This window comes from Ranitomeya variabilis, chromosome 5, assembly GCF_051348905.1.
Source record: "Ranitomeya variabilis isolate aRanVar5 chromosome 5, aRanVar5.hap1, whole genome shotgun sequence".
Lineage (NCBI taxonomy): Eukaryota > Metazoa > Chordata > Amphibia > Anura > Dendrobatidae > Ranitomeya > Ranitomeya variabilis.
The window spans coordinates 560429820-560455774 of NC_135236.1; positions in this window are offsets into that span (position 1 = coordinate 560429820).

Below are 25955 nucleotides of genomic sequence, written 5' to 3' on the forward strand. Positions count from 1 at the left end.
GTACCCCACGGCCCTGACGGGCGACTCAACTTGGCATCACGAACAGGATGGACTGACCCTTTGAAGTGGGTCTTGTGCGCCTAAGCGACTGTACTTAAAAGAGAGACTTTAATAAGACGTATGCCAGAGACTTTAATGGGTTTATAAAACACCGCCATCAAAACATCGCCATAACTGCGTCACACCATAGCTGCCGCCATCACTGCATCACATGGTGCGCGCACTTTGTTTTAAAAATAACCGCCAACAGCTACCAGAAGGAGCACAGTGAGGAGCACAGGAAAAGAGGGGTGTGCCATTGTGGGCGGAGCTGGAAGTGAAGATGCCATACAGCGAAGCCAGAAGTGAGGGCGCCGCAATGTGCTGGATGGAGCACCGGAGGAACCGCTGCAGACTCCGAAGAGGAGACCCAGGCTGTTACCAGGTTAGCAAGGGGGAAGAGCCATGTCTGAGCCGGGAGGAGAATTGGCGGCGGTCACAGCCGCAGGCCCCATAATGCCACCGGACCCCACCGCAGTAACTGCTCCCGTAATGCCGCTATCTGTGCCCTATATACCAGGAGTGGCCTGGCTTCCACAATATTCTGGGGAGTCCCATACACTGAGTGACTTTAAGGAAAGGTTCTGCAGCCTATTTGAAGTATATCCTCAGACAGAGTATCAAAAAGTCAGCATTCTAATTGGACAACTAATTGGCGCAGCAGTATGAGAGGTAAAATCCTGGCTAGATATAGAAAAAGGGACTGTGCAGCAAATCTTTGCCAAACTTAAAATCACCTTTGACACCCGCACTGTTGCAAAAATCAAAATGAAGTTTTTCAGATGCAAGCAGAGAACACAGGATAGCATACGGGACTATGCCCTTAATCTACTGGAGGCACTGCGGGCCATCAAACAAGTTGACCCTAACAGCGTACAGGATGGAGACAAGCTCTTAAAGGAGCAGTTCATTGTGGGACTCCTGTCCAGCACCACAGGACCCAGCTACGCATCCTGGCCTTGCAAAACCCTGACCTGGACTTTGCGCAATTTAAAGACAGGGCCATCCGGGTGCTGCACGAACCTCAGCCCAGCCGCCCAGTGCCCCCTAGGTATCCAGCCCTCAAGTACCACCAGGAGGTGGCATTATATCCCCAGGTCCCCATTGAGGCTGACGCACAGATCCTGGATGATGATCCTTCCACAGGACTACGCCTCCAGGTACAGGAACTGACAAAAAACGTAGCTGCACTAGCCAGGACCGTGCAGTCCTTGCAAGAATCTCAGAAAGAAAAGATCAAGCTGGCTGCCAGCTCTGGGGACGTCCCCTGGCGAAGACCAAAGAGGATTCCGCCGACCAGAAGAAGAGATAACGATCGCTATCATCAGGACAGACGACCCATCTGTGCCGCTACAACCAAGCAGGACATATTATTATTATTATTATTTATTATTATAGTGCCATTTATTCCATGGTGCTTTACATGTGAGGAGGGGTATACATAATAAAAACAGGTACAATAATCTTGAACAATACAAGTCGCAACTGGTACAGGAGGAGGCAACTGGTACAGGAGGAGAGAGGACCCTGCCTGCAAGGGCTCACAATCTACAAGGGATGGGTGAGGATACAGTAGGTGAGGATAGAGCTGGTCGTGCAGTGGTTTGGTCGATCGGTGGTTACTGCAGGTTGTAGGCTTGCCGGAAGAGGTAGGTCTTCAGGTTCTTTTTGAAGTTTTCGATGGTAGGTGAGAGTCTAATATGTTGTGGTAGAGAGTTCAAGAGTAGGGGTGATGCTCGAGAGAAATCTTGTATGTGACTGTGGGAAGAGGAGATAAGAGGGGAGTAGAGAAGGAGATCTTGTGAGGATCGGAGGTTGCGTGCAGGAAAGTACTGGGAGACGAGGTCACAGGTGTATGAAGGAGACAGGTTGTGGATGGCTTTGTATGTCATGGATAGACATATTGCAAGGTACTGTCATTTAAATGAGCGACCCCTGGGGCAGAGGGCCAACCCCCAGGAATAAGACGACCAGGCCCACAAAGTTGGCGAGTCAAGTACGTCGGAGGACGACCGATCCTCCCCATTGTGATCGACGGCATCCCGATGAACGCTTTATTGGACACTGGTTCTCAGGTAACGACTATGCCTTACATCCTATCTAAACAATACTGGGCTGACACAGACATTACCCGTGGCCCAGATACTGATTTAACAATAGTTGCCAGAAATGGTCAGCCTTTGCCACAGGTGGGGTACAAAGAGGTCACCATTAAGGTGGGGCGGGTAGAATTGAAGGCCCAAGGAATGGTGATTGCTGATATTGATCGACATGAATGTAACCCTATGATGACCATTGGTACTAATGTCATTGAAAATTGTCTTGCCGAGGTTATTGTGTTGTTACTACAGGTGGCCGAAACTGCTGGTTCCAGTGGGCAACGTGTCCTACAGAAAGAAATCAGAGCTCTGATGCAGAGACAACAGGTAGAATTATCTGGTGGAGAAATTGGATGTGTCACAGTGAGTGATCCGATCTCCATTGCAATACCCCCCAGGAGTGAAATGTTAATATGGTGTCGGGTAGCAATAGGCCTCAGAGGTAAAGACTACCAGGCCCTGGTGGAACCTGTGTATTTAGATAGTAGGCCCTCAATCCTGACAGCCCGCGGCATGGTTGATGTTGAAGGGGAGGGTACCAGTACTTGTCCTTAACTGTGGAGAGAAAGAGGGCCACTTAACCAGATATGCCACACTTGCCAAACTGTTTACTGTTGATAATAATGCAATGCAGGCAACAGAACCCTTGGTCCTGTGCAACCAGGCAGAGGATAATGGCTCTGCAGGACAATTAGAAGATTGGTGTCAGAAATTACACGTGGGCACTGACTCTACCCCATTACACCAAAAACAAGGGGCTTACCGGGTGGTTCATGAGTATGAGCGGGTATTCAGCAAACACCCACTACATTTTGGGCAGGTAAAGGGGGTTCAACATCATATCCCCACGGGAAATCATCCGCCCATTAAAGAGAGGTACAGGCCACCAATGTGCCAAAAGTATGTTATGAGAGATGAAGGAGGCTGGGGTAATCAGATATAGTTGTAGCCCCTGGGCAGCACCATTAGTCCTTGTGAGGAAGAAGGATGGTACAATGAGGATGTGTGTTCAGGGGCGGATTATCAGAGGGTCAATATGGGCGGTAGCCCAGGGCCCAGTGGTGTGGGGGGGCCCTTCACCAGTCTCCAATTCAAAATGCCGAACGGCTACACCCCCATTCCGGGACACGAAAGACGACACTGCCCTGTTCACCTTCACCCTGGCATTGTTAATCTTGACACAAGACCGCATGTTCCGCCAACGAGTACGCGGCACAATTTCCGACCAAACAACAGTTAGGCTGGGATACAAAACCCACAACCGTAACAAATCCTGCTTGATATCCCTAACCAATTCCCGAAAGGCCGCACCCCCAAATCGTTCCCCCCGGCGTGCAGAACCAAAATATCCGGTGCCCTATCCAAACTCACACTGTTGTGCACCTCCCATAAAACCCTGCTCCATAGCATTCCCCTAAAACCAAGCCACCGTACCACAGCCACCGTCCGTTCAAAACCAAGTTGTCTACCCTCCTTCTGCACGTCGGCACGCAAAGCTCCCCAATGAACGAACAAATGACCGAAGATCCACACCAATACCGGCGGAGACCCTGAAAAAACAAAACACAACAACTCAGAAAAAACCCAAACAAAACATGCAAGTACCAACAGTTCATGAGGCATTAACGCTCTGCAGTCACCCGGTGCGGCCTAACATAACTGCGATACCTATTGGACTGCCACCGACCAATTCGCCGAATGACCTCACCCCCCAAACCGCCCAATGCGGCCTCTGTTGCTGCCCCAATCCGAAAAGAGTGAGGTGCAAAACACGAATTATCCAACCCTAATAATTGAATCGCCTTCTTGAAGACCACAGTAAATTGATATCTAGACAAAAACGTACCATCGGCATGACACAACAAGGCCCCATCGAGATTAGGCCTCAGTCTACAAAAGTCAGCCAAACAACTCACCGGACACATTGTCAAACTGGCAACCTTACCCAATACCCCCCTCTGACCCCGACCTTCCTGATCGGTTTTAGACCTACGTAACAAAAATTCCACACAATCGGAAGACAACAACACATCTTTCGCTAAAATACACCCCATCATGCGTTTACTGGGAGACACCAGTTCCCCAGCCTAAGCGCCCCCAAAAAGGCAAACCAAAAAGCCAACCTGAATAGACGGCATTCAAAATCCGATGTACATACCGAAGGCAAGACCCCTCCCAATTGTTCTAACAAGGCAAAAGAAACCCGGCTGCCTAGTATCCCCTTGACCACGACTCCTACGAAAACCTTTAACAGCCTGTTTTACCAAAAAGACCTTGGACAAATCTCTCTGCCCTCGTAATTTAAAACCAAAGGCTAGGGCTGCCAGAGTACGTGACACCTTTGCCACTGACCACCCTTCAGACGCCCCCACACTTAACCAGGATAACAATGCTCCCACCTGATCCTGCACACTTGTCCCATAATGCCCTTCTGCCAATACACCCTCCCAAGACAACCACACCGCCTGATAAGCCTCCCAAGTCCTAGGAGCCAGCGTACCGAATACCACCTGCCAAAGCTCCGCAGGGCATTTCAAGCCGACGACTTCTGCTTCCGGGGCCAGCGACCGGAAACGGTCAAACTGTGAACGAGAAAGAGAGTCAGCAATGGAATTCCGTGAACCCGGCACATGGGATGCCTTCACATGGGTATTCAACGCCAAACATGGCAAAACCAACTGCCTTAGAACATGCACCACCTGGGGTGACGACGCCGTAAGCCCATTGAGAGCGCATACAACACCCATATTATCACAATTAAAGTGCACACGCTTGTCACGAAAGTCCTTTTTCCATAAATGGACCGCCACCAGGATGGGAAAAATCTCTAACAATGCAATATTCCTGACCAAACCTGCAGCAATCCAAGCCTCAGGCCAGTGTTCCGCACACCACTGGCCCCGAAAATACGCTCCAAAACCAATCCCACCTGCAGCGTCCGTGAACAACTCCAACATAGCTGTCAATCACATCCTCCATAATCAAGGAGCGTCCATTATAATCTGACAAAAACGTATTCCAGACTGCCAAATCCTCCCTCAGCTCAGCCGACAATCTGATAAAATGATGAGGGGCCCGAACTCCAGCCGTAGCACTAGCCAACCTTCTGGAGAAAACTCTCCCCATAGGCAAAACACGACAAGCAAAATTAAGCTTCCCCAACAATGACTGAACCTCACGCAATGACAATTTTTTCAAGCGACAGGCCCAGGCCATTTCGGCCTGAAGACCCTGCACCTTCTCAATCGGCAACCTAAACTCCCACCGTACCGTGTCAATAACAATGCCCAAAAAACAAAGACACGTGTCAGGGCCCTCCGCTTTACCAGGAGCTAAAGGAACACCGAAAAGATTAGCCACCCACTGAACCGCGTTCAACAACCTGAGACAACGGTCAGACCCTGCTGGGCCGACGCACAAAAAATCATCCAGGTAGTAAATGACAGAATCACAACTGGACACATCACGAACCACCCATTCCAAAAATGAACTAAATGACTCAAATAAAGCACACAACAGCGAACAACCCATTGGTAAACACCTGTCAACAAAAAAACCCCATTCCAAAAACAACCCAGCAATCTAACACTGGTTGGGTGAACCGGCAACAAACGAAACGCTGATTCAATGTCCGTCTTAGCCAATAGCGCCCCCTTGCCGGACCTACGAACCCAAGACACTGCTTCATCGAAAGACACATATACCACGGAGCAAAGCTCCGGTGCAATACCGTCATTAACGGACAACCCCCGCAGATAGGATAAATGATGAATCAGCCGAAATTTTCCAGATTCTTTCTTGGGCACGACACCCAACGGTGAAACCACTAAGTCAGTCAATGGTGGAACCTCAAATGGGCCCGCCATACGACCCAACGACACTTCCTTGCTTAATTTTTCCATAACCACCGCACTGTGCAACAGAGCTGAGCATAAATTTTTAACCACCCGTGGCACAACAAAATTAGGCGCCGGTATAACGAAACCGTCCTTAAAACCTGAACGCAACAATTCCGCCTTGTCCTTATCGGGGTATCTACTTAGATAAGGGGCCATCTTTTCCAACTTCACTGGAGTCACCCCCTTGGGCATTACCAGCCCCTGTCTTGGACTTGCCTTTTTTACAACATTTTGTGGCCCCATGAGAGGAGCCACTGCAATGGGAGCAAAGATGCTTAAATTTGCAGTTGGCCCCAAACTTGCATTGACCATCATTGAACTGCCAGCATAAGCCCGGTTTAAGCCCTCCCGAATTACCCGATTGACCTGAAGAACCTGACCCACCGGCTTGGTTAGCCTGAGTAGAGGTTCCGGATCCCCCGTGAAAGGAATGCCTGAACTTATACTTCGCCATGACCCTCAACCATAACCCGATGTCCTTCTGATGGTGGGCCGAATAGCTTTACGCTGTCTAATTTGCTCATCATACCGAAGCCACGCCTGCCCTCCATAAACCTGATAGGCTTCGCCGATGGAGTCCATGTAACAAAATAACCCTGCGCAGTTCTCCGGCGCCTTTTCCGCAATCACACTGGCTAAAATAGCAAACGCTTGAAGCCAATTGGTAAACGTCTGCGGGATCAGACGCCACCTCCACTTTTCCTCATCTTCCTTTTTGCTATCCTCTTTTTTGCCCTTGTCCAAATGAAATTTCTCTAGAGGAAGCAACGAAAATATCTCAACATATTCATCCTTACCAATCTTTTCTTTTACCTCCTTTTTAAGATGGGCCCCCAAAGGACCCTCAAAACAGACGTAGACCTCTCCGTGTGCCCTATCATCCAGATGCACCCTGCATTCCTTCTCCTTTTCCGTCTGAACCGACACGGAAACCGGAGACACCAGCAATGCCGCTGTTGCCAAAACACCCAACGGGGGCCCGCAAGGGACTACCCACGCAGCCAGCTGCCTCTGCTCAAACAAACCTCTATCCAACCTAGCTAACAAATCCCGCACATTATCTAACACTTCCCGCACACCTGCACCCTCCACAAAAGCAGACCCACTAGCCACATCCGCACCAGACACACTACCCCGCGTACCACCAGCAACCTGTACGGAAACATTTTGAGGACATAGACTAGACATAGACTAGACACAGACGTACACTCACCAGGCTGCGAGGAGGCTGTGACCCCTCCAGCCGGAATAGCGGTCTCCAGACGTCCCTGCAGCCCGAACTCCGGCCTTGGTGAAATCTGGCGTGAACTGTGCGCCTCGGACGAAGGGTCTTGCGCTGCCGCTGAAGAAAGGGGTGCCACTCCACTTCCGACTGGAGTACTTGCCTGTCCTGATGATCCTGCTGAGCCCCACCGATCGCCAAATGCCAGCCCAGGCACCGGGGACGCACCGCCGCTGGGATCCAAGTGCGCAGGAAAGCTCCCTGCCGACGGTGAATGAACCGGCCCTGAGCCGTCCACCCCATCTGCGACTCCCACGCTGCTCCGGAGTGAAGAGGCAGACCGAACGACAGGAGCATCGCCGCTGCATCCTCCCGAACTGCTGGGCCCTGCACGCTGCCCGGCTCGTGCCGGCTCCATCCCCTTTCCACCACGTGACGGAGGCCTAGCAGCCGCCGATGGGGCCGACGGGGCCCGCCTGGCAGTAGGATTCCTCCCAGGCCAGGGCCTGCTGGCCCTGGAACTCACCGGCGCCCGGCCTGGTGGGTCTCTGGAGGGCGACAGCCGCTCCGGGGGCCTGCACCGCCGGGAACACTGCTCCAGCGGTGAAACCGCTGCCGCCACCGCGCCACCACCGAGGATCCCGGAAACCTGCACCTCAAGCCAGCCATCAGGATGCAAAGCCGCCGCAGCCTTGAGGCCCTCCAGAACCCTGTCTAAGGCAGACATGGTGAGTGAAGCTTGCTTCAGGGGTTCAGAGAGCGGGAACTGACAGGCCCCACCCCTAACTAGCCCTATAATACCCACGGCCCTACTAACCCTCCCCTTAATTACCCTAAATACCCACCTCCAAACCACTGTCATGTTGACCTCCGCCCAGGCCTTGGGTGAGGGGGGGGTGGACGGCCTTGCTCCGGCCATTTCTTTACACATAAGGATGCCTACCCATTACCCAGAATTGAACAGTCGTTTGCTGCTTTAAAATCTGCTAACTATTTCTCTACCTTGGATCTCATTATTGGGTATTGGCAGGTTCCCGTAGCAGAGGCGGATAAGGAAAAAACGGCTTTCACAACACCAATGGGTCTCGCTGAATTTAATTACATGCCGTTTGGACTGTGCAACGCCCCAGGGACATTGCAAAGAATGATGGAGTGCTGTCTCGGGCACAAGAACTTCGAAACTGTCTTGTTGTACCTGGACGACGTCATTGTCTTCTCCAAGACATATGAAGATCACCTGAAGCACCTGGCCGAGGTGTTTGAAGCCCTGTCCAACTATGGCTTGAAGGTAAAACCATCTAAATGTCACCTGTTGAAATCCAAAGTACAGTACCTGGGACATGTTGTGAGCTCTGAAGGAGTGAAGGAGTGGCCCCAGACTCAGACAACGTCACCGTGATCAAGAACTGGCCGAAACCCAGTAACCTCCATGAAGTCCGACAGTTCCTCGGGTTGGTAGGCTATTACAGAAGATTTATTAAAGACTTTACCAAGATAGCCACACCACTGCAAGACCTGTTAGTGGGCCAATCTAAGAAAACCAAGGGTAAGAATACCCCGTTTAACTGGAACGACAGGCTGGAAGGATACTTCACCCGGTTGAAGTTGGCTCTCACGGGAGATGAGGTACTGGCCTACCCAGAGTACGACCAACCATTTGTGCTGTTCATGGTTGCCAGCAACGTGGGATTGGGAGCAGTACTGTCCCAGGTACAGAAAGGCAAATAGAGGGTAATTGCCTACGCCAGCAGGAAGCTTCGCCCCACAGAAAGGAACCCTGAAAATTATAGTTCCTTTAAGCTGGAGTTCCTCACCATAGTCTGGGTGGTAACAGAATGGTTCAAACACTACCTGGCCTCCGCAAGATTCAAAGTTTTCACAGACAACAATCCACTGACACACCTGGAGACGGCAAAACTAGGTGCTTTGGAGCAGTGATGGATGGCCCGATTGTCCAATTATGAAATCACAATCAAGTACCGGGCAGGGCGCAAGAATGCCGATGCGCTGTCCAGGATGCCTTACTTACCAGAGATGGGAGAAGATTCGGAAGAACTCGAAGAAATAGAGCTACCAGTTTTCCAATGCCCCGGGGCAACTCAGTATTCCCATTATGTGAGGTTCAGGCGTAAGGACAAGCAAGAAGCTACGCTGAACCCATTGCCTCATTATGGATGGGCCGAGACACAGGACAGTGACCCAGCAGTCCATCTGGTCAAGGAACTGCTGACGCAAGCCGATTCGCACCCTAGTCCAAATGCTCCACAAGAGGCTGTGGAAAGAGAAAGGCAAACTGTTTATCTATGACGGTAAGCTGTGATGTAGGAATATTGACCCACGCACTCACGAGCTGGTCTGGCAGATAGTGGTCCCAAGACAAGATCTGCCAATGGTTCTGGAAGCATACCACGATGGAGCAGGCAGGGCCGGCGTTAGGGGCAGGCAGACTAGGCAGCTGCCTAGGGGCCCCCAGCCAGGGTTGGACATACTGCTGATGGCACTGCTCCGGGGCCCAGAGGTGGAGGGGGGGCCCTGGAGGCAGGCACGGTATCATGCAGGATCGGGCCCCTCTCACTCCCTCCTGTAATCATGGAACGCCGGGGAGAGAGCGGGGCGCGAAGTGCAGGAGATCAAAAAGGGGGCGTGTCATGCAGGGAGAGACGCTGGCCAATGAACGCTTTCCTTACCTCACAGTGACCAGACTGAGGAGAGCGCTCACTGGCTGCCATCTGTCCTCCTGCATGGCGTGTCCTAATGGTGAGTGCTCACCTACAGTCAGGGGCCCCACAGCACAGCACATAGAGCCATCATGGAGGAAGAGCAGGACTTAGTGTGTGTCTTCTGCTCCCCCCACTGTTCTAATCAGAGCAGGCTGCACCTCACAGAGAAGAGATGGGGGAGGAGGCTCACTGCACGGGACAACACACAACACGGCAGCACCAGGGGGCTGATATCAGTCCTGCCTGCTCTGTGCCCCATCCCCCACAGTAGTGGGCTCTGCAGCCCTCTCCTGCTGAACTATGTGACCTCATCCAGGGCTCCTCTGATCACCTGTGAGCTGATATCACAGATTGGTATGTGTGTATGTATATGCTTGTATGTGTGTGTATCTATGTGTATGTTTCTATCTGTGTGTATCTGTGTATATATGTATGGTATATGTGTGTATGTATGGTATATTTGTATGGCTGTGTGTATGCATGTACAGTATGTGTATGTATGCACAGTATATGTATGTGTATCTGTGTATGTGCAATAAATTTGTATATATATGGTATATGTATGTTTATGTGCATACAGTATGTATATGTGTGCGGTATGTTTATACTATATGTGTATATACTGTGTGTATGTACGGTACATGTATGTGTATCTGTATGTACGGTATATGTGTGCATCTGTGTATGCACGGTGTATCTCTGTACGGTATGTGTATGTATGTACGGTATACTGTATTTATGTGTATATGTGTGTATGTATGGTATATGTATGTATGGTATGTGTATACAATATGTGTACATAACTGTATGTGTGTATGTACAGTACGTGTATATGTATGTACGGTATGTGTGTAGGTATGTACGGTATATGCATGTATATGTATGTACGGTATATGTATGTACGGTATGTGTGTGAATGTACGGTATATGCATGTGTATGTACGCTATGTGTATGTATGACAGTATATGTATGTGTATCTGTGTGTATGTATGGTATATGTATGTGTTTGCATATACTGTATTTATATGTGTATCTGTATGTATGTATGGTACAGTGGGGCAAAAAAGAATTTAGTCAGTCAGCAATAGTGCAAGTTCCACCACTTAAAAAGATGAGAGGCGTCTGTAATTTACATCATAGGTAGACCTCAACTATGGAAGACAAACTGAGAAAAAAAAAATCCAGAAAATCACATTGTCTGTTTTTTTTATCATTTTATTTGCATATTATGGTGGAAAATAAGTATTTGGTCAGAAACAAAATTTCAAGATTTCTGGCTCTCACAGACCTGTAACTTCTTCTTTAAGAGTCTCCTCTTTCCTCCACTCATTACCTGTAGTAATGGCACCTGTTTAAACTTGTTATCAGTATAAAGAGACACCTGTGCACACCCTCAAACAGTCTGACTCCAAACTCCACTATGGTGAAGACCAAAGAGCTGTCAAAGGACACCAGAAACAAAATTGTAGCCCTGCACCAGGCTGGGAAGACTGAATCTGCAATAGCCAACCAGCTTGGAGTGAAGAAATCAACAGTGGGAGCAATACTTAGAAAATGGAAGACATACAAGACCACTGATAATCTCCCTCGATCTGGGGCTCCACGCAAAATCCCACCCCGTGGGGTCAGAATGATCACAAGAACGGTGAGCAAAAATCCCAGAACCACGCGGGGGGACCTAGTGAATGAACTGCAGAGAGCTGGGACCAATGTAACAAGGCCTACCATAAGTAACACACTACGCCACCATGGACTCAGATCCTGCAGTACCAGACGTGTCCCACTGCTTAAGCCAGTACATGTCCAGGCCCATCTGAAGTTTGCTAGAGAGCATTTGGATGCTCCAGAGGAGTTTTGGGAGAATGTCCTATGGTCTGATGAAACCAAACTGGAACTGTTTGGTAGAAACACAACTTGTCGTGTTTGGAGGAAAAGGAATACTGAGTTGCATCCATCAAACACCATACCTACTGTAAAGAATGGTGGTGGAAACATCATGCTTTGGGGCTGTTTCTCTGCAAAGGGGCCAGGACTACTGATCCGGGTACATGAAAGAATGAATGGGGCCATGTATCGTGAGATTTTGAGTGCAAACCTCCTTCCATCAGCAAGGGCATTGAAGATGAAACGTGGCTGGGTCTTTCAACATGACAATGATCCAAAGCACACCGCCAGGGCAATGAAGGAGTGGCTTCGTAAGAAGCATTTCAAGGTCCTGGAGTGGCCTAGCCAGTCTCCAGATCTCAACCCTATAGAAAACCTTTGGAGGGAGTTGAAAGTCCAACACGGAAAAGCCAAGCGAAAAGCCAAAAACATCACTGCTCTAGAGGAGATCTGCATGGAGGAATGGGCCAACATACCAACATCAGTGTGTGGCAACCTTGTGAAGACTTACAGAAAACGTTTGACCTCTGTCATTGCCAACAAAGGATATATTACAAAGTATTGAGATGAAATTTTGTTTCTGACCAAATACTTATTTTCCACCATAATATGCAAATAAAATGATAAAAAAACAGACAATGTGATTTTCTGGATTTTTTTTTCTCAGTTTGTCTCCCATAGTTGAGGTCTACCTATGATGTAAATTACAGACGCCTCTCATCTTTTTAAGTGGTGGAACTTGCACTATTGCTGACTGACTAAATACTTTTTTGCCCCACTGTATATGTAGAGCAGATACCAGACATATCGTGGTTATGTAATCTACTAGATGGTGGCCCGATTCGAACGCATCGGGTATTCTAGAATATGTATGTATGTGTGTATATAGCAGCCACATAGTATATACTGTAGCAGACACGCAGTATATAACACAGTCCACACAGTATATGACACAGCCCACGCAGTATATAATACAGGCCACGCAGTATATAACAGTGGCCACGCAGTGTATAACACAGCCCACATAGTATATAACACTGCCCTCGTAGTATATAGCAGCCACGCAGTATATAACACAGCCCACGTAATATATAGCACAGCCCACGTAGTATATAACAGCCCACGCAGTATATAACACTGGCCACGTAGTATATTGCAGCGACGCAGTATATAACATAGCCCACGTAGTATATAGCAGTGTGGGCACCATATCCATGTTAAAAAAAATAATTAAAATAAAAAATAGTTATACTCACCTCCGGCGTCCAGCGAAGCTGTCCCGATGCACGCGCTGCTGCCGCCAGCTTCCGTTCCCAGAGATGCATTGCGAAATTACCCAGATGACTTAGCGGTCTTGCGAGACCGCTAAGTCTTCTGGGTACTTTCGCAATGCATCTCTGGGAACGGAAGCTGGCGGCAGCCGCGCGCACTGGCGGATGACGGAAGGTGAGAATAGCAGGTTTTTTGTTTTTTTTATTATTTTTAACATTAGATCTTTTTACTATTTCTGTGTGATGTGCAATATGTTAGTATTTGGGGCCCCATTTTAAACTTTTGACTAGGGCCCCACTTTGCCTAAAACCGGCCCTGGGAGCAGGACACTTCAGATGGAAGAAGTTAGAGATCCTGCTTCGTGGAAGGTTTTACTGGATTGGCATGAGAAAAGCCATTGAAAAGTGGTGCAGAGAGTGTGGCCCATGCAGCCTGTGCAGAAAGGACTGTGACAGCCAGAAGGCTCCCCTACAGCTCATAGTCACAAAACAGCCACTTGAATTGGTTGCGCTGGATCATGTGAAGTTAACTCCAAGTTGGTCAGGCTATGTCTATGCTCTGACCATTGTGGACCATTATTCCAGATTCCTGGTAGTCGTGCCTGTCAAGGACCAGACAGCGAAGATAGCAGCCAAAGCCTACCAGCAACACTTTTGCCGACCACACGGTTATCCAGAGAAGGTACTTACTGACCAAGGCCCAGCCTTTGAAGCGGAAGTATTTCAAGAGTTCAGCAACCTGCATGGATGTAAGAAGATCAGAACAACGCTGTACCATCCAGAAACCAACGGTATGCGTGAAAAGATGAACCAAGTGGTAATCGACCTGTTAAAGACCTTGCCTTTACATGAAAGAAACTTATGGCCAGAGAAGTTACCAGATTTGGTAGATTTGTTTAATCAAATCCCAGTGAATTCCACCAGCTGTACCCCAGCATACCTGATGAGAGGAAGATCTAGGAAATTACCTGTTGATCTGGAAATGGGAGTCTTAACACCAGAAACAACCTCAACAGATACAGATTGGGATACCGAGCGACAACAGAAATACCGCCAAGTACAAGAGTATGTAGAAAGAAGCTTGTCTCAGGCAAGACAAAAACAAGAGTGAGACTATAAACAACGTGCCCCTGCAATTCCCTTGTCACCAGGTGAACAAGTGCTAAAGCGTAAAAGAAGAATGCACAAACTCGATGACCAGTGGGAAGCAGAACCATATTCCATCTTACCGTCCAACTTTGACAATACTAAAGTCTGTCTAATCAGTAAAGATGGAGGAGAAACATCGACTTCAGTATCTAGAGATCATCTCAAAGTATGCCCTGACAAATTGAGAGACAAAGAAAAAGATCCAAGTACTACTCGACCAATGGTAGAAGAAGAAAAGAGGATCCATACCGTTCTTGGAGATTTTCCCCAGTCTTGGACTCAAGTACATCAGGCCATAATGATACCTGTCTTAACTTGTCCCTAGCTGGAAATACCTGAACAAAATGTGATTCAAGACCATCCTGAGACAGAAGAGTCTAAAGACAGCAAACGTCACCCCAGCAGTGGAACAAGAGAATCCATCCTCTGCTATAGGTGAATCTGTCAGACCCCTGGTGAATCTAAGAAGTCACAGACATTTGCCCACTTTAACAATACGATGCAGGCCTACAAGTAGCACAAACACTAGTGGGTTCACAACAGCAGACATGTTAGAACAGGAACTACGCAGATCTACCCGTAGTACCAGAGGTCAGATCCCAGCCCGTTACAGGGACTGCTGTCAATAATTGCTGTTATCTGTTTTAAAAATGTTTGCTTATGCTTGTTGCAGGTTTAAAATGGACAATAGGGTGATGGACAGTGAATTGCCCAAAAACTGTTATTCTACAGTACAGACCAAAAGTTTGGACACACCTTCTCATTTAAAGATTTTTCTGTATTTTCATGACTATGAAAATTGTAAATTCACACTGAAGGCATCAAAACTATAAATTAACACATGTGGAATTATATACTTAACAAAAAAGTGTGAAACAACTGAAAATATGTCTTATATTCTAGGTTCTTCAAAGTAGCCACCTTTTGCTTTGATGACTGCTTTGCACACTCTTGGCATTTTCTTGATGAGCTTCAAGAGGTTGTCACCGGGAATGGTTTTCACTTCACAGGTGTGCCCTGTCAGGTTTAATAAGTGGGATTTCTTGCCTTATAAATGGAGTTGGGACTATCAGTTGTGTTGTGCAGAAATCTGGTGGATACACAGCTGATCATCCTACTGAATAGACTGTAAGAATTTGTATTATGGCAAGAAAAAAGCAGCTAAGTAAAGAAAAACGAGTGGCCATCATTACTTTAAGAAATGAAGGTCAGTCAGTCCGAAAAATTGGGAAAAGTTTGAAAGTGTCCCCACGTGCAGTGGCAAAAACCATCAAGCGCTACAAAAAAAAACTGGCTCACATGAGGACCGCCCCAGGAAAGGAAGACCAAGAGTCACCTCTGCTTCTGAGGATAAGTTTATCCGAGTCACCAGCCTCAGAAATCGCAGGTTAACAGCAGCTCAGATTAGAGACCAGGTCAATGCCACACAGAGTTCTAGCAGCAGACACATCTCTACAACAACTGTTAAGAGGAGACTTTGTGCAGCAGGCCTTCATGGTAAAATATCTGCTAGGAAACCACTGCTAAGGACAGGCAACAAGCAGAAGAGACTTGTTTGGGCTAAAGAACACAAGGAATTAACATTAGCCCTGTGGAAATCTATGCTTTGGTCTGATGAGTGCAAATTTGAGATCTTTGGTTCCAACGACCTTGTCTTTATGCGATGCAGAATAGGTGAACGGATGGACTACATGTCTGGTTCCCACCGTGAAGCATGGAGGAGGAGGTGTGATGGTGTGGGGGTGCTTTGCTGGTGACACTGTTGAGGATTTATTCAAAATTGAAGGCATATTGAACCAGCATGGCTACCACAGCATCTTGCAGCGGCATGCTATTCCATCCAATTTGCGTTTAGTTGGACCATCATTTATTTTTCAACAGGACAATGACCCCAAACACACCTCCAGGCTGTGTAAGGGCTATTTGACCAAGAAGGAGAGTGATGGGGTGCTACGCTAGATGACATGGCCTCCACAGTCACCAGACCTGAACCCGATCGAGATGCTTTGGGGTGAGCTGGACCGCAGAGTGAAGGTAAAAGGGCCAACAAGTGCTAAGCATCTCTGGGAACTCCTTCAAGATTGTTGGAAGACCATTCCCGATGACTACCTCTTCTACCTCTTGAAGCTCATCAACAGAATGCCAAGAGTGTGCAAAGCAGTCATCAAAGCAAAAGGTGGCTACTTTGAAGAACCTAGAATATAAGACATATTTTCAGTTGTTTCACACTTTTTTGTTAAGTATATAATTCCACATGTGTTAATTCATAGTTTTGATGCCTTCAGTGTGAATGTACAGTTTTCACAGTCATGAAAATACAGAAAAATCTTTAAATGAGAAGGTGTGTCCAAACTTTTGGTCTGTACTGTACATAGTTGGCACCCTCAAGATGCACTCTGGTTCTGCCCACATAGCCAGCGTGAGTATAGCCTTGTTAGTTCACAGACCTGAAGCTAAAACCGCCTGGCGTGGCAAACACCGGGTCTGAATATGCCTTGTAGCCCACCCAACTCCTACGTTGAGGGTTTATGACTGATCCCCCGCAACGGTACTGTTGCTAATGAACAAGGACACCATGGTATAAGACCAGTTGCACTTTAGTAAATATGTTTGCAACGTTTAAGCCAAAAATGCCTCCCGTAAGGGAAGGAAAAGTTAAAACCTGTTTTATGTATTTCAAAATGTTTTACACCTTTGTAACCTGTGGAGAACTGGATTTAATGGGGGGAGAGATGTGGCACCCCAGGAGTTCATGTACCACAGTGGTATTGCCTTCCTCTCGGGGAGGATAATGCCATGACTGGAGACAGGAGGAATCCCTTTGGCAGTTAACCTTACATGCAACACATTCTGACTCCAGGCCAGAAGAGGGAGCTCTACACCCGACTTGAGGGGAGCTGCTCTCTGGTTAGGAGGATAAGTCAGTTGCTAGGCAGACAAGCAGAGAGTTGACAGTTGGCAGCAGACAGTGAACGAGCACAGAGGTACTTAGGAGCTAGAGAAAGACTGCTACTGGGCCTCTCTAAGCTGAGCACAGAAACTGGGTACCGAGAGCCCAAGGCTGAGGGGGACTGCAAGCCCCACAGCAGAACCGGAGGGCAGGAAAATAAAAGGGACTTGCCCACATAATACCTGAGGTACAGCAGCTGTCATGAATCCCAATGGCTAGGGATAGCACAGGACAAGCAAGGTACAAATATATAACGGACGAGCTCTAGGGTGATGGAACCTGGGCTGACCGCTGCCCTACGCCTGACAAACGCAACTAGAGATAGCCAGGGAGCGTGCCTACGTTGGTTCTAGACGCCACGCACCAGCCTAAGAGCTAACTAGTACTGCAGAGAAAATAAAGACCTCACTTGCCTCCAGAGGAACGAACCCCAAAAGGTATAGTTGCCCCCCACATGTATTGACGGTGAAATGAGAGGAAGGCACACACATAGAGATGATATATATAGGTTTAGCAAATTGAGGCCCGCTGTAACCTAGAAAGCAGAACGATACAAAAGGGGTCTGAGCGGTCAGAAAAAAACCCTAATCAAAAAAACCATCCTGAGATTACAAGAACCCATGTGCCAACTCATGGCACATGGGGAGAACCTCAGTCCACTAGAGCTACCAGCTAGCATAGAGACATAATAAGCAAGCTGGACAAAAAACCAAACAACTGAAAATCAGCACTTAGCTTATCTTGAAAGATCTGGGAGCAGGTAGGCAGGAACAAAACAGAGCACATCTGAATACATTGATAGCCGGCAAGGAAATGACAGAAAGGCCAGGTAAAATAGGAAACACCCAGCCTCTGATGGACAGGTGGAAACCAAAGGCCGCAACCCACCAAAGTCACCCAGTACCAGCAGTAACCACCAGAGGGAGCCCACAAACAGAATCCACAACAAGCAGCAATCAGAGGCCAGAGTCACGCCTGTTACCGGTACCCTGGACTGAGGCTGAATACCATCTCAATAAACCAGGTAAAGACTGCAACTCTTTGTCCTCCAATTATTTGGGGCATTCACCAACCCAGCCAAATACGCCGGGAGCCCTTGGGATGCCGCTTCACCTGTGGGAAGCGACACCATCTTTGCTGCAGCACCATCACCCCCAACGGACTCCTTTAAGCAGCGTCGGTCACCTCTGACCGAGAACCACAGGTGGCACCACGAACTTTCCTTATTTCCACAACCCCTTTAAAGATCTCCCTTTTACTTGGGCACCCGGGGCCACGGACTGGGTCGCTGCCACCGTGACCACCCCTTTAATTGCGACTGGACCCGATACTGAGTACCCCACGGCCCTGACGGGCAACTCATAAAAGTTTTGTAAATCCATACAAAGGCTTTTTATAGTGCTGGACAACCCTTTAAACTGAAAATTTTACTGTGAGGCACCATACACTTAATACTGCATCCTATGTAGCTGTGAAGAAACCAGAGTATATCTTAATTACCCAGACGACTATGTTTTTGCCAACCATGAAAAATTTACTTTTTATCTGTATGTTGGCTTTTGGATTTGGGTGTTGATCTCTGGTGGGTCAGGAGAACAGACTTGCAGACTGATGTACCATTTAACATACTGTGTAAGTCTGTAATAGTGACTTGTAAGTTGATATACCATATAACATATTGTGTGTTTATCTTTGCCTATTGACAATATCAGTTTGTTGACTATGACAGCAGAGAGGGAAAGAATGTGAGGGTGGATTGAAGGACACTGGGTAATTGTAAAAATAGCTTACATGCCTCTGATATAAAAAGAAAAATGTCTGACTGGTAGCTCTCATCATACAGAGCTACCAGTCAGACATTCTGCAAAACACTCAATGGACGAGAGACAGGACCGTAGCCAATTCATCATGGCACCATCACGAGGGACACAGATCTATGATTCCTTAGGAAACAACCTAGGGGTTTTTGACTCCGGTTGAAAGGATACAGATCTGATCTATTGAGCATCACTGAACCATGGAAACGTTTGGAGAAAGCCAGGTTTGGGACCCGCTGGTCACTTGGTTCCATGGAGATGGTCAGATAAGACAGGTGGTGACTCTCTTGTGAACTGGCTTTGGACCTAGTATGGACTCTATGGACTGTTCTCAGTCATCTCTCTATCCTTGTCGTTACCTCTTCTCTGTGTGTATCACAGGTGGAATAGCGACCCTGGGAGCTCTGACGTATCATCTACCATTATCCCAGCGAGTCAGCAGAAGGGTGAGACCCTGTAATGCGCACCATCGTGGGGCTTAATTGCTGGGATTCTTCTGTTTGCCATTGTGTCTTGTGGTTCAATAAAGTATTACCCTGTTTTATCTTAACCCAGTGTTGTCTGTGTAGTGTTCTGCCCACGGGGAGATAGAGCGGGCATTCAGTGGGATGAGACCTGGTCCATGCAGGTTTGCTAAAGGCAACCAGGCCAGCGGATGAGAGCACCCACTGACCTCATGTCTCCACAGTAGCCTGTCAGTAAAATCATCTATAAAATCAGCTGCATTCAGAGATGCAGTAGAGTCCCATATGCATACTGCAATACAGTTTGAACATGTACATAGCTACAGTATGATAACTAGTAGCATTGATCATGAAAAAGGTATCAAGAGTCTAGAGATGAGCGAATTTGATTGGGTCAGGGCTTATTGGGCAAAATATAGCACTTGCAGAATAAGCTGCAGAGCGTACCTGGATAAATGGATCGCACTGGCTGATCAGCTGTTCAGCTCCTCAGCTGCATGTGTCGCTGCTCTGTCACAGTCACAACACATGCATGGAGAACCTGTTTGTTGGGCTCTCCATGCATGTGTTGTGACCGTGAAACAGCTGTGACACATGCAGCTGCAGACTCGAACAGCTGATCAGCAGGCGCGATCCGGGTTCCCTCTTTAGCTTTTTCGGTAAGCACTATAGCTTGCTGAATAAGCCTTGATCCAATCAAATTCACTCATCTCTAATAAAGACAAGTTAAGATTTTTCTAGATAAGAGCACCTAATTTCCTCAATTCCAAAAGGAGTTCTGCATAACACTATTTACTTTGATCTTGATCAAAAATGACGTCTTATTCGCTGATCAATTTTATATACAGAAAACTGGAACAACTATGGGGTTGAATTTGGCACCTTCATTAGCCAATATACAGCTCTGGCAAAAATTAAGAGGCCACTGCACAGTTTTATGCCACTCAGCAACCACAGGATGACATCAAGTGACCTACAAAATTAATGGCAAATAGCAGCTGGGGTGAAGTGCATGGCAAGAACAGTTTGTAACAGGCTCCTAGAAGCAGGGCTCAAGTCATGTAAAGCTAGAAAAAAGCCTTTTATCAATGAGAAGCAAAGGAGAGCCAGGCTGAAGTTTGCCAAAGACCATAAGGATTGGACCATAGAGGACTGGAGTAAGGTAATTTTCTCTGATGAGTCTAATTGTCAGCTTTGCCCAACACCTGGTCGTCTAATGGTTAGATGGAGACCTGGAGAGGTGTACAATCCACAGTGTCTTGCGCCCACTGCGAAATTTGGTGGATGATCGGTGATGATTAGTGTTGAGCATTCCGATACCGCAAGTATCAGGTATCCGCCGATAATTGCAATATCGGAATTCCGTTACCGAGTTCCGATATTTTCCGTATATCGGATACCGGAATCGGAAGTTCCCAGAATTCAAACTGCCCGAATTCAGCCAATGAGGACTGATTAGAAGTGTGGGCACATCCTGTTCTGCATGGTGGGCATGGAAGTACTGGCATGGCTGTGATTGGCTGCTGAAATGATGTCATGATGTACTATAAAAGTCGCTGCCGCCATTTAGGGCTCACTCTGCTGTGAATTCAGTTAGGGACAGGACGCTGTGTTCTGACTGAGGGCCAGTTTAGAGATAGCGATTTGCTTCTTTGTGCTTTACCCAGGCTAATTTAGCAACCGCTGTGTGAGAACCTTGCTTTTGCCCTGCAGCGCTGTTCACAGCTGTCTGCAAGGTCTCTGTGTGAGTGCACATCGCTCTGTAGTCTGTGTGCAGCCACAGCCGCTTGTATTCAGCTCAGGGTGCGTCACTGCCTCATACCGTTCTATCCATTGTCCTTTTTTGCTATTAGTGCAGCCTGCTGCACTTTTTTTCAAATATTTCCTATTAGTGGTTTTCCACCCGTATCCAGCTAAATTGTGGAAAAACACTACATAGGATTACATAGAGGAGCTTTTTTTGGCCTTGCAGCGCCGTTTACGGCTGTCTGCACGGTCTCCGTGTGAGTGCACATCGCTCTGTAGTCATTTCTGCTAAAAAAAAAAAAAAATAATAATAAAGTTCACCAAACACACCACTTTACAGTTGTGTAGGCCACATTAGCTCATATTAAAGTCTAGTCCACACTTTAGAAAATTAGTGTTTCTTATACCTGTTAGGAGCTATTCAGGAATAAGCACACTAAGCCCTTAGTACTTTTCTGCTTATCTTTATCAGTCAACCATGATGAAGAGGGCAGGGAGCAAGGCACGTGGGCGTGAGCGTATGTGCAGAGCAGGGAGAGGACGTGGGGATTCTGTGCCTGCTGCGGCACCGGTGACTCATCATCATCCAGTTTCAGCAGGGAACAGTCCTTCATGCGCAGCTTTGTAGGAGATCGACGTACACCGCTGCTGTGTGAAGAACAAATTGAAGCCGTTGTCGGATGGATGGCAGCTAATGCATCGACTTCAATTAGTGCCACATCCTCTCAGGCACAGAGCACTGGAGAGCACCCATCTGTCTCTTCACCACCTGCCAAATTGCCCAGGCAGTCAGAGAGCCCAGGACAGGAGCCATCTCTACTTCTGTTCTCTGAATCTCTTGGCTTGGAAACAGGGGGCCAGCCAAGCAGCATTGGAGAAATGGAAGAAGAGGCAGTGTGCAGTGATGCCCAACTGCTTTGTCTCTCTGACTCTGAAGAGGCGGGTGGGCCAGTGCCTCCGGTCACCACACCGCAGTACGCATCTGATGATGAGACTCAGGTGCCACTTTCTGGTGCATACTGTGCTGCCGAGACTACCCAGGAGGAGCAGTTGGTGGCAGAGGGTAGTGTAGATGATGAGGTCCTTGACCCATCGTGGCGTGAGGTACAGGAAGGTGGTGGGAGCAGCTCTGAGGAAGAGATTCCCAGATTGGGCCAAAGAGGGAGAGGGAGGGGGAAGACTGCGGAGCCTGTAGCCTCAACTCCGGCACCCATTAGGAGCATGCCTCTTCCAAAAGCCAAAATGGGCGCTCCCAAGACTTGCAGTGCCTGGTCCTTTTTTGACACAGTTGCAGATGACATTTGCTTTGTCTAATGCAAAGTGTGTCATCAGAAAGTCAAAAGAGGGAAAAATGTCAGCAACCTCAATACCACAAATATGTGGAAACATGTGCGGACCAAGTACGCGGTGGAGTTACAAAAACACACTGAAGACCTAGGCCAACAAACTGCGGCACCTACCACCTCTTCAGCTCGTGTTGTTGCCGTTTCCTCCAGCTCACACACAGCTGGTTCGGCTTCCTCACAGGATCTCCATTGAAGAACCTCTGGCACTGTTGTCCAGAGACCCACAGTAATTCCACCCGCAGCACCACGTTCCCAGTCATCCTCACACTCCCAGCCCAGTCTACAGCCATCGGTAGCACAGGCATGGGAGAAAAGGCGGCCATTCTCGGCAAACCACCCCCGAGCACAGGCTCTGAATGCTGGCATTGCAAAACTACTGTCCCTTGAAATGCTGTCATTCAGGCTGGTGGAGACTGACAGCTTCCGTAACTTGATGGCATTGGCAGTCCCACAATACAATGTGCCCAGCCGCTTTTATTTCAGCAGGCAAGCCGTCCCTGTCCTGCACAAGCATGTGGAGGGACACATAAAACACACCCTACTGAGCGCCATCAGTAGCAAGGTCCACCTCACCACCGATGCGTGGACCAGTCACCATGGACAGGGGTGATACCTTTCCCTCACTGCCCATTGGGTTAATGTTGTTGAGCCGGGTACAGATTGTGCGAGTGGCGCAGGACGTGTTCTGCCAACTCCAAGGATTGCAGGAATCCAGTCTGTCCGCATTGACTCCTCCTCATACACAAGTTCCTCAGAATCATTGCTGCAGGAGCCGTCACAGTCCACCTCCACATGGACCCGTGAACGTTTACCTGTTATGACCGACATGAGCACAGCTGTGGCCAAACGTCAACAGGCCGCCATGAAATTAATTTCTTTGGGGAATCGAAGCCACACAGCGCAGGAGCTCTGGAATGCCATCAAGCAGGAGAGCGACGTGTGCTTTGTGCCAGCGAATCTCCAGCCAGGCATTGTAGTGTGTGACAATGGCCGAAATCTGGTGGCAGCTCTGGCCCTAGGCAACCTCACTCACATCCCATGTCTGGCACATGTGCTCAACTTGGTCGTGCAGAGTATTTTGAGGGATTATCCAGATCTTGATGCACTGCTGCACAAAGTCCGCCTAGAGTGTGCTCACTTGCGACGTTCCAGCATGGCAAGATCGCGCATTGCAGCTCTGCAGCGCCGATTCCGCCTTCCGGAACATCGCATCATATGTGACCTACCCACCAGGTGGAATTCCACGTTACATATGTTGGGGCAGTTGTGTGAGCAGCAGCCAGCAGTAATGGAGTACCAGCTGCATCAGAAGAAGTCGCACTCCGCGCCGTTCAGACTTCACAACCACTGAGTGGGCCACTATGAAGGACGTCTGCCAGGTTTTGCGTTCCTTCGATGATTCCACACGGATGGCGAGTGCAGATGATGCACTAGTCAGCATGACTGTCCCCCTTATCTGCCAGCTTCAACAAACACTGCAAGCGCTAAGGGATGATGTTGTGGAAGAGGTGGAGGATGAGGAGTCTCCAATTCCATCAGCTTCTGGACAGTCAGCGCTACATGGTTCCTCACAAAGGCCTAGACAGGGGACACTTTGTGAGGAGGATGAGGAGGAGTCAATGGAGGAGGAAGACATCGGTCCAGAGGAGGGAGTTACACAATTCTCCAGTAGTCAGTGTGTAGAGCGAGGGTGGGGTGATGCAGAGCAGGCAGAGATCACGCCTCAAGCAGGGGGACAGCGTTTCTTGGCCAGTTGGCAGTCTGCAGCACATGGCTGATTACATGCTGCAGTGCCTGAGAAACGAACGCCGCATCGCCCACATTCTGAACACAGCTGATTATTGGGTGTACACCCTCCTAAATCCTCGCTAACGGGACAACTTACAAAGCCTCATAACACCGTTGAACCGGGAGCGTAAAATGCGGGAGTACCAAGACACACTGGTGAATTCCATCATCTTCTCCAGTCCAAGTGAGAGCAGTGCTGCTAGTGCTTTACAAAGCAGCTCAGTGCGTCGAGGCAGTGGAGGAAGCTCTGCACAAAGAGGGAGCAGAATCAGTGCCTCAGCACAAAGCAAGACCAGTATGGCCCAACTGTGGCACAGTTTTGTGTGCCCGCCACACATGTCTACACCATCACAGACGGCTCCAGTCAGCAGGAGGCAACGTTTCCGTCAGATGGTGACAGACTACATGTCTTGCCCTCTTACTGTACTCCCAGACGGCTCTTCCCCCTTCAAATTTTGGGTCTCTAAGCTAGATACATGGCCAGAGCTAAGCCAGTATGCATTGGAGGTGCTGGCTTGTCCTGCTGCTAGTGTATTATCGGAACGCGTCTTTAGTGCCGCAGGTGGTGTACTAACAGACCGTCGCATGCGACTATCCTCCGATAACGTTGACCGTTGACTGGTTACTTTTCTGAAAATGAACAAGGCCTGGATCTCGCAGGAATTTGCCACTCCTCTTCCAGATTAAATAATTGGTTGGCTACAGTATCCAGGTCTCCTGTTGCGTTCATGTTTCTACCACCTGAACTGTAATCCCTGGGCTCCAACACCGCCAGTTGATGCTCAGAAGTGCAGGCTGCACAGTCAAAACACATGACCCAGTGTTATTGGGTTTCAGTAACGTCAGCTGATCCCCTGCTGTGTAGCCGGCAATGTGTCCTGCAACCGCCACGCTGACACAACTACTGAAATTTAAGGGAACCTGTCCCCCCCCAGGCGTTTGTTACTGAAAGAGCCACCTTGTGCAGCAGTAATGCTGCACAAGGAAAAGGTGCCTCTTTTCTTTGTGCTCCTTGCACACGCTGAACCTAACACTTATGAAATGTGTCCCCTCACACCGTGAGACAGTCCCAGAGGTGGGACTTTCCTTCGTAATGGGACGCAGCACAGCCGTCATTCCTACCCCCTTGGTGCCGTGTGCCGCCTCCTCAGCGTTGTTTGAATCTGTCCCGTAGCCAGCGCTGTTATGTTATCCCTTGGCCATGCGCACTTACCGCTGCCCGTCTTCTGATATCATTTGTTGTCAGGCTGCCTGCGCCTGTGCGGATGCGCTGCCCGAGATTCCGCCTCGCAGTCTCTTCTGCTTTAATCACACTGCGGGCCTGGGATCCATGGGCATGCGCAGTGCATATCTTCACCTCAGGCTCTCACTCATCTCCCTCCACCTTCTTCAGACTGTGCGTGGTCAGCTGATCCCTAATAGCATGCCACGGCCCTGACACCGCACAGTCTGAAGAAGCCGGAAGGAGGGGAGTGAGAGGCAAAGATATGCACTGCGCATTCCCATGGATCCCAGGCCCGCAGTGTGATTAAATCAGAAGAGACTGCGAGGCGGAATCTC